Genomic DNA, 8,658 nt, shown 5'->3' with positions numbered 1-8,658 from the left:
GGCACCAAGGCTAAATTTGGGGGCCAACAGAGGTGAGGCAAGAACCTCATCCCCCCACTGGTGCATAGGCCTATCCACAAGCATGGCTGAATGCTGGACCGGTAGTCAGTGACGGGTTGATCTGATTGCAGTGGATTCAACCTAAGACAGGAAGCTGACGCCTAAAGGTCAGTTCTCCCATGACGGGTAAGAACCATATGTTGAATTGGACAACCTACCAGGCACGGTCCCTAGCCACATTGCCTGTTGCTTAATTAAACAGAAGGGGGCAGATGCTAGGAGCCACAAGCAAATAATATGATGCATGGCACTTTCGGTTGTAAGGTGACGCCAGCTAGCCACTGAGATGATATGATTATGTTAAGATTTACATTCATATGGAAATTGGACTCCTGCTGTTCACCTTGGCCTGCTACGGGACTCATGTTACGGGACTCCTGGAGAGTTCCCATTGGTTGGGGAAGGATAATAGGAGGGAATTCCGGGGGAGGTCCGGGCCCCCCGGTTCCAGTAGGCGCACGTGGGTGGACCGGTTTTGGCTTGCCGGCGCGTACGGGGGATTGGCAGCTTTTTCAAAAATAAAGTTTTGTTCCTGCTTGAGTGGCTCGTGATTCTGTGCCCAGCCAAGACATTGGCAATATTATGTTGTGTTAGCTAATATTCATGTGAACTTGAGCAACAATTTATGTAGGCTTTGTAAAATGATGTCTAAAAAGCAAAGATCAGCTTCAGAACTATAGTGTTTAAGATTTATGAAGAGCCCACCTTACTTGAGATAAGGCTCTATGTCCCATCTCACTGCATGTGAAAGTGACTATGAAAGAAGTAGGCCAGATTTCAGTACATTTAAAGTTGTGTCCAAAAGATGGTTTTTGTCACGATTGCCAGGATCTCAAACAAGGGATATACTCCACCAAAATTCAAGGTAGCTATTATATGAACTAAATGTTTTTACTCTTGATAATTTTATCTTGTAGTTTTCTTATAAATGATTTAAGATTGCCTGTTAATGTTTTGCAGAGGTACTGATTTAAGAACTCACAACCTGGGTTAATTTAAGACAAGAAATTATCACCTACAGGATAGAGAGATAGACATTAAAGTCCAATACTCTTAGTATAAGGCTGTTAACTTATTTGTTAGATGTTTAAGATTAAGTTTTAAAATTAAAAATTTGGCTCTTGCCCTCTGAGTCAGTCTGAATCAGGGAATAGGGGACTTCTTCAAAGGGCTCTGCAACTCTAGGCCACATAGCCTCCTGATCAGGGAGATTAATGAGACCAGTGGAGGACAGAAAGCCAATCAGTGCATTTGCTGTGAAGAGGAGGGTCATCAGAAAAGGGAGACATCCCTGATGCTTCCGAGGGAAGCCACATGGTCAAGCAAGGCCTGGACCCATCCTAGCGCAAATGGCACTAGCAGAACTGAGAAGCTGCTGTGAAGTTCCCGAGGACTCCCAGGGTAACTCAGCTGACTGTTAACAATAGATAGAAACAAAAGTCAGTTTGACTTGCTTCATCTTAAACACTTAGCAAAGACAGTCAAAGCCAAAACACAGCTATTCCTGGACATTTTAATAATAATGATAGTTAAATGTGGGGGCTGGGGATGTGGCTCAAGCAGTAGCGCGCTCACCTGGCATGCGTGCGGTCCGGGTTCGATCCTCAGCACCACATACAGACAAAGGTGTTGTGTCCGCCAAATACTAAAAAATAAATATTAAAAAAAATGATAGTTAAATGTAACTTCCATAAATAAGTAAACTGGAGGCTGCAAAAGAGATTCTCAGACAGGAATGCCTGATAATTATCAAAAGGAACTGCCAGAGTAGTTTTTAGCTTAAGGCCTTTATTTCTAACCAACACAGGTAGGCTTAATGTTTGCTAGTATGGTTATCCAGCCCTAAGTAACAGAATTAAAGATTTCTCTATTAGACACAGGTCATACTAGTAAAAGGATTTTGCAAGATCAGATGATATTAAATTATTAAACTATATCTTAAGGGAAGGACAACTGTAACCCTAAAAGTTAAATGTTGTGTTTACATCCCTGACATTTCTGGTAATGTGACAAATATCCTTAAAGATTTACATGCTCAGATAGAAGCCATGTCCTCAGCAACCTTATCATGGAAACAATATCTTAGCTCCTGGTTCTTGGTACTTCCTGGTGGAAAACATTGTTAGTCTTTGTCTTTGCCATCATACTCATTGGCATATTCTTGTGCTATGGGATTTATTGCTACATCAATATGGTTCCAGTACTAATGAATTCTTGTTTCTCTTATAGACCACCCATCACTCAGATGGCCTTCCAGTCTATTACTTCTCAATCAGACTTCTATCATGGACCACTCAATAGACCCGATTTTTAAAGGAGGACTCCAAACTGCTTGCCCCACACACCATCCCTTTTCAGTCTGAAGAAGCCAGAAAGATCTTCTTCGCCCCCCTTCCTTACAGCAGTAAGGAGTTCCCAAATTAGTGGGGGGAATGAAGCCAGATTTAAAGTTAGGTAGTCAGTGCAGTTAGGTAAATCGGGTCTAATACCGAGTGAAATCTAAAATGGAGGCCATGCTGAGAATGACTCAGGGAAACGCAGGACAACTCATGGAATGTTAATGGAGTCCTTGAAAAGGCCCTAGGCCAAAGTCCATCCCAAAGAAGTGATAATGAAGTCCTTCCTGACCAGATTACTTCTTTGGCCCACCTGTGTCCCACCCCTTGGGCCTTCCAACCTACATTCTATCACCAAAACTATAAAAAGGGGAAACAACCGCACTTCCACGGATTCCACCTCTTGGGTCCCCTTCTTCCTCCGGGAGAAGTCTTTTCTGCTGTCCTTTAATAAACTTCTAATTTCTACTCTGACCTTGCCTCGGCATGCTTCTTTGGTGTTATTCTTCAACATCGGGGAAGCAAGGACTCGTCACCGGTCAACAGCGGTAACAATGTCATATGGGATAATTTGCAGAATATGACGCCTCAAGGAAACTGGTAGGAAAAGTGGCTGTGATGAATGTCTTAGATTTGCTAAACCTAGATCATAACATTCTCCTTCCAAGAAAACATTAAAAACATAGACAATGAGACTCTGCAAATTATAACCAGCAGACAGCTGAGATGTGTTTGCCTCTCCAGTCTCCAAGAGAAAAAATCATGGGGCGGGGGGAAGGGCTAAATCATCAAAGCAAAGATTCTGGTATGACTGGTTTGATCAGGACTCTCCTCCTTTTAACTCTGAAAGTTCCACATCCCAGGAAACCCTTCAGTCCCCAGGCAAATTGGAACAGCTGGTCACTGTGGTTGTATGTTAATATTTTACTCCCACAGAGCTTTTGAAGGTATTAATTCAGGTGGTTCGGTAAACTCTGTGTGAAGATGTGCAACTATCTGAGAAAATAAAGTTGGCTCTGAGTTCAAGAACAACCTGGATGGAAACAGCCCATGGGAATAAAATTCTCCCACAAGAAAGGGCTTAGAAGGTTCTAGAAGAATGTCGGCTCACCTGAGCAAGCACTCCTCTCGGTGGCATAGAGGAGGAAAATAGCATGCCAACCCCATTGCTGTAGCCTGCTGGTCAGAAGGCTAGTCCCAGTCAAGTCATGCCACCAAATATAGTGAGCTTGTAGGTACTCTAATACCCATGTCTTTTTCAAGTCAAATACTGTTGAAACAGATTGCCCCATCCTGAATTGTTAGAATGTGTGAGCACACACATTACAGACACACAGGTGACTTTGCACTTTTTCCTGCTGTTTTATCTTGTGAGATTGGGCTTTTGCTCCACTTGCAACGAGTTGGGTTTGCTATGGACTTTGTCCCATATACACTCTCCATCATCTCCAGGTTAAAAATCCAAAGCTCTCAGTCAGATACTCAGGGTCCAGCCAAAAAGTTTCCTTTCAGGTCCTAACACACAATCCCCTTTACTCACGAGCTTTAATCCTGCCATCTGGTCCTCTGGCAACTCTGTCTACACTGTCCTCTTCATCTCCTGTGAGCTTGGCAAATCTTAACCCAACACTTGGATTCAATTCCTAAAACAGTAGTGGCTTCTCTGGTATTATCTGTAAATTCTTACCAACTTTGGGCAGCAGACATTATCTATACAATTTAATCAGCAATCAGTTCTATTCTGTTTTGTAAATCCCTTTAATAAATATCTCTAATTTGCTTCCTTTGTTTATTCAACTTTTAAATATTTTGTGATTTGTCTCCAAACATGGAATATAAACTCCTCAAGATCAAAGATAACCCTTTGGCACCTAGTTTAATGCTTATAGTACTACTCAAAAAAAATAGATATTGACTTATTAGTTGGTATTCTTGGGGCAAGGGAAACCTAATTGAAAATATTGTTTGATGAACATGATGTCATTCATATTTCTCCCTACCTTCCTCTCAAGACTCCCTCTCCTATCCAGAAAAACAATTCCCATCCCTAAGAATTGGAATCAAAAGTTCTGAATAAGCCTATGTGAGCTAAAGTTCAAAGCCAACTTCTTCTATCCAGCATCACTATGTTTAGGGGCGGGAAAACCAGAACCCAAACTGATGCTCATTTGGTATTTAGATTTCTGGGTCGACCATGGACTAGTCATTAGGATTTGGAACCTTGAGACATGATGAAAGAAGAACATGTGGGTCTGGTGGAGAGGAAGGCAAGACTGAGGGTCTTAAGGTGCAAGACACCCCTAAACAAGTTTTAAGGAGTCTATATCTCTCCCAGAGAACATGTGAAGCAACTCTATCAATTGCTGCCAATAATGTGGCTCCTGGGAGTTTCAAGCCCATCCCAAACCTTGGCCAGTGAGCACGATACCTATTACAATATACTAAGAAACTTCTCCCCACAGCCAAATATGAATATTTTTGTAAGTCTATTGCCTGGGAGTCAACAGTGTCCCAGAAACTAATAGGGAAATGTCCCAGAAACTAATAGGGAAGCGTCACTAATCTAGAGCCCATCTATGGGTCCAGTCTGCTGTTTTTCTGGTCTTTCCATCTGGGTCTTTGATGATACCTGTTATCCTCCCAGTTGTTCTGGGGCCTAAATATGGGGTCTGAATCCTCCCAGAAAATCAGACTGCATGTTGATACCTTTCTACTTTCTGTTTTTGTCTGATCGTCTTCCTTGGTTACTGAAATTTTCTTGAGTTCATCACCTCAGCAGACCTTTCTGACTTCTAACCTAGAAACATAAAACATCCAGAACCATCAACAAATATTTATTGAGCATCCACCCAATGTAAGGCACCTGGTAATAGAGTAGTAAACAAGTCAGACATGATTGCTATCCAGAAAAAGACCGCTGTCACATGGGACAAGGTTTATTGATTTTTCAACCACCATTAATTCAACTTTTTTAGCCATCTAAGAGTCACTTTTTCCTCTACTCTCCCAATAACAAGACTTCTGAGAATTCTAGAGTTAGATGCTCACATAAAAATTCATTCTAGCTGCTGCTGCCCTCCAACACTTCTAGCTTTTTTTATAACCACTTCTCCAAGCTGGCCTCAATTTCTGTAGCCTAGTTTGGCCCCCAAAGCAAAGGACAAACACATGTCCTCTCCTCCAAAATGCACAGCTGTTGTGATTAAGAAACTTGTCTGAAAATGTGAAGGCAACACAGGTAAATAATAATATATACATTTCGATAGTAATGGTATATACATATATATATATATATATAGATATATATATATATATATCTATATATATATATATATATATATAAATGCGTATGTGTGTATATACATATATATGCTTTTACTGCCCCCGGAATCCATCCAAAATCATACATAGCACATTTCTTTGCCTTCTGCCCTCCTGGGTGCCTCGAGTCTTGGCTGGATGAAGCCAGGGACTCCCTCCTCCAATGGGAATACCTACCCATCTGTAAAACTTCTTCTCCCTTCCCAATCTGTGGAGACCACCTCTTACAGGGTAACAGTCTAAGCTGACCTGTCTACCTTGAGCTGACTCTGCTCACTACTCTTTGTTATACATCAGCCTGCATTCATTCATTTGTTCACTCATTCTGAAAATACTTATTGAGCACCGGTTTTCTACCAGACATCCTATGTACTACTAGGTCAGGATACAGCATGTAACAAAATAGAGAATTGCATTCAGAAGGACACAAATCATAAACAAATAGACTAAAAGCTAAATCTGACAATTACAGAATTCAATGCTATGAAATGTTTTTTAAAAAACAGGGTGATTTATATTTAGGGGGTCTCAGGAAAGTGAGGATGCCTCTTTAAGAGGGATAAAGAGGGGTCTCTGAGGAGGTTATCTTGGGATGAGCCTGAAAGCCTTAGGGGTGAATTTTCCAAGGCTGGCTAAACACATACTAAAGGTAGCAGCAAAGTAGGGTTCCAAAATTCCTTTTGAAATTTTGTCTTTTTTAATATTTCAAAAAAGACAAGAAGTAGATACCTTCAGAAAAACTAGAATGCTGGAGGTCCGCCGTACACTTATTTTAAAATTTAATATTGTTTTCACTTATATTTATATATCAGGGAGGAAGACTTGAACTTTTCAGGGATTAGGATCTCTAAACTCACACCCAAGGCCCAGATGATACCGGAAAGGATTGTTCTAAGCAGAGGAAGAACAAGCACAAGGTCCTGTGGCAGAAAAGAGCTTGGCCAGGGCTGGGGATGTAGCTCAGTGGTAGAGCGCTTGCCTAGCATGTGCAATTGGCCTCTTCAAGGAGTAAGAAGGGGTGAGAAAAGCCTGATCAAGGTAAGGGGTTGAAACAAGGGTGGGAGGGGCAGGCAGGGGCAGATCACACAGAGGAGATGATTCTCAACCCTAGTTATGTATGAGAATTCCTTGGAATTTTTTAAAAAATTTATGATCCATAAGCTGTACTCCAGGAAATCTAACTGATCTGGAAAGGAATTGGGGAATCGGTATTTTTTTAAGTTCCTTCAATGATTTTAACTTGCAACCCGAGAGAAGACCCACTGACATGGGCCCTTGTGATCAGCTAGAGAGAGAGAATTGGATAGGGAAGAACCTGGACCTTAGAATAAGACAGTCTGTTTTAAATCCCATCTCTGCTGCTGCTGACTAGCTGTATGATCCCAGGCACTTTGCTTAATCCTTTTGTTCCTCAGTTTCCCCATCTGAAAAACACAGAAAATAATAATCCACCTCATGGAATTGCTTGTAGGATTAATGTTAACACATACTCAGATCTTAGAAAGCACATAATTAAGGATGCAATGACTTTTAGCTCCAAGTATCCTATGTGAGCAACAACAAAAGCTTGGCCTAGGCCAGAGGCAGTGGAGATGCAGAGAACTGAATAAAATCAAATCATCTATTTGCAAGTAGAACTGACAAGACCTGCTGAAAAACTGAATGATGGAGATATAAGAAAGAGGGATTAAACAGTGGTTTTTGAAAATAGAAGGGAGACCAATAGAATACAGGAAAGTGACTAGGGGAGGGAGAAGGAGAAGGAAAAGGGAAGTACTGGCAAATGAAATTGACCAAATTGTGTTGTGTGTATGTGTGAATATATAACAACAAATCCCACTAATATGAAGTACAATTATTATGCATCAATAAAAGAATTTTAGAAAAAAGAAAACCTCATAGAAAAAAGTAAAACATACTAATAATGAGGGAGGAAGCATGTGTCTGTAAAATGTTAATTTTTCTACATCCAGTATCTTTTGACACATATACCATAGATTGCATAGAATATATAAATATAAAATTGGGACCACATTGTACAGCTTTGTACTCTGCTCTTCTATGTTTAATTGATCATTAGCAAAATTTGTTAATTTTTTTTTTCTGCGGGAAAAAAATATGGAACGCTTCACGAATTTGCGTGTCATCCTTGCGCAGGGGCCATGCTAATCTTCTCTGTATCGTTCCAATTTTAGTATATGTGCTGCCGAAGTGAGCACAAAAATTTGTTATTAAAAAAACATAATGCGTCAAATGCATTCTGTTGTCATGTATAACTCATTAGAACAAATTAAAAAATAAAGTAGAAAAAAATTTTTTAAATAACAAAAGATGATGTTGGCTATAGGTCAGATCTTAAATCCATTTGCTAAAAAGTTTGATCACCTGCCAAGCTACTATGGCACTACTGAGAGGTAGTGGCACCTTTAGGGGGTGGGTACTAGTGGAAAGAAGTTAGGTCATCAGTGGCATGCCCTTGAAGGAGATATTGGGACCCTGTCTATAAGTCATCCAATTCAACCTGAGACAAACTGGTAGCTGTGTACTAAATACTTCAATGAACTATGCATTGTGCTAGCCCTGAAAACACTGTACCAAACAAGACAGAGACAGTTCCTGACCTCATGGAGCCTTCAGATCTGCAATGGAGACAGACAACAGAGTTAGGAAACAGAAAGTGAGGCAGCGTGGGAACAAGCAGAAAGGAGAGCTAGCTTCATCCAGGTGAGAGAGGTCTCCCTGAAGGTGAGAGAGAGTAACATTTGGATAATAAGTAAAAGGTCACCAGGTGAAGGCAGATGGGGAAGGTGCTCTAAATGCAGAGAACAACATGAGAAAGTGCTGAGGGCCATTGCCAAGTAGGAATGACGCATCGAAATTTCCTTGCCAGTGTACCCCATGTTAAATGGACTTGCCTTGGAAATTCGCTGTGACATTGCAT

Source organism: Spermophilus citellus, assembly GCF_964194105.1.
Source record: "Spermophilus citellus genome assembly, chromosome: 6".
In the NCBI taxonomy this organism is placed as follows: Eukaryota; Metazoa; Chordata; class Mammalia; order Rodentia; family Sciuridae; genus Spermophilus; species Spermophilus citellus.
This window is presented reverse-complemented; position numbering follows the sequence as displayed.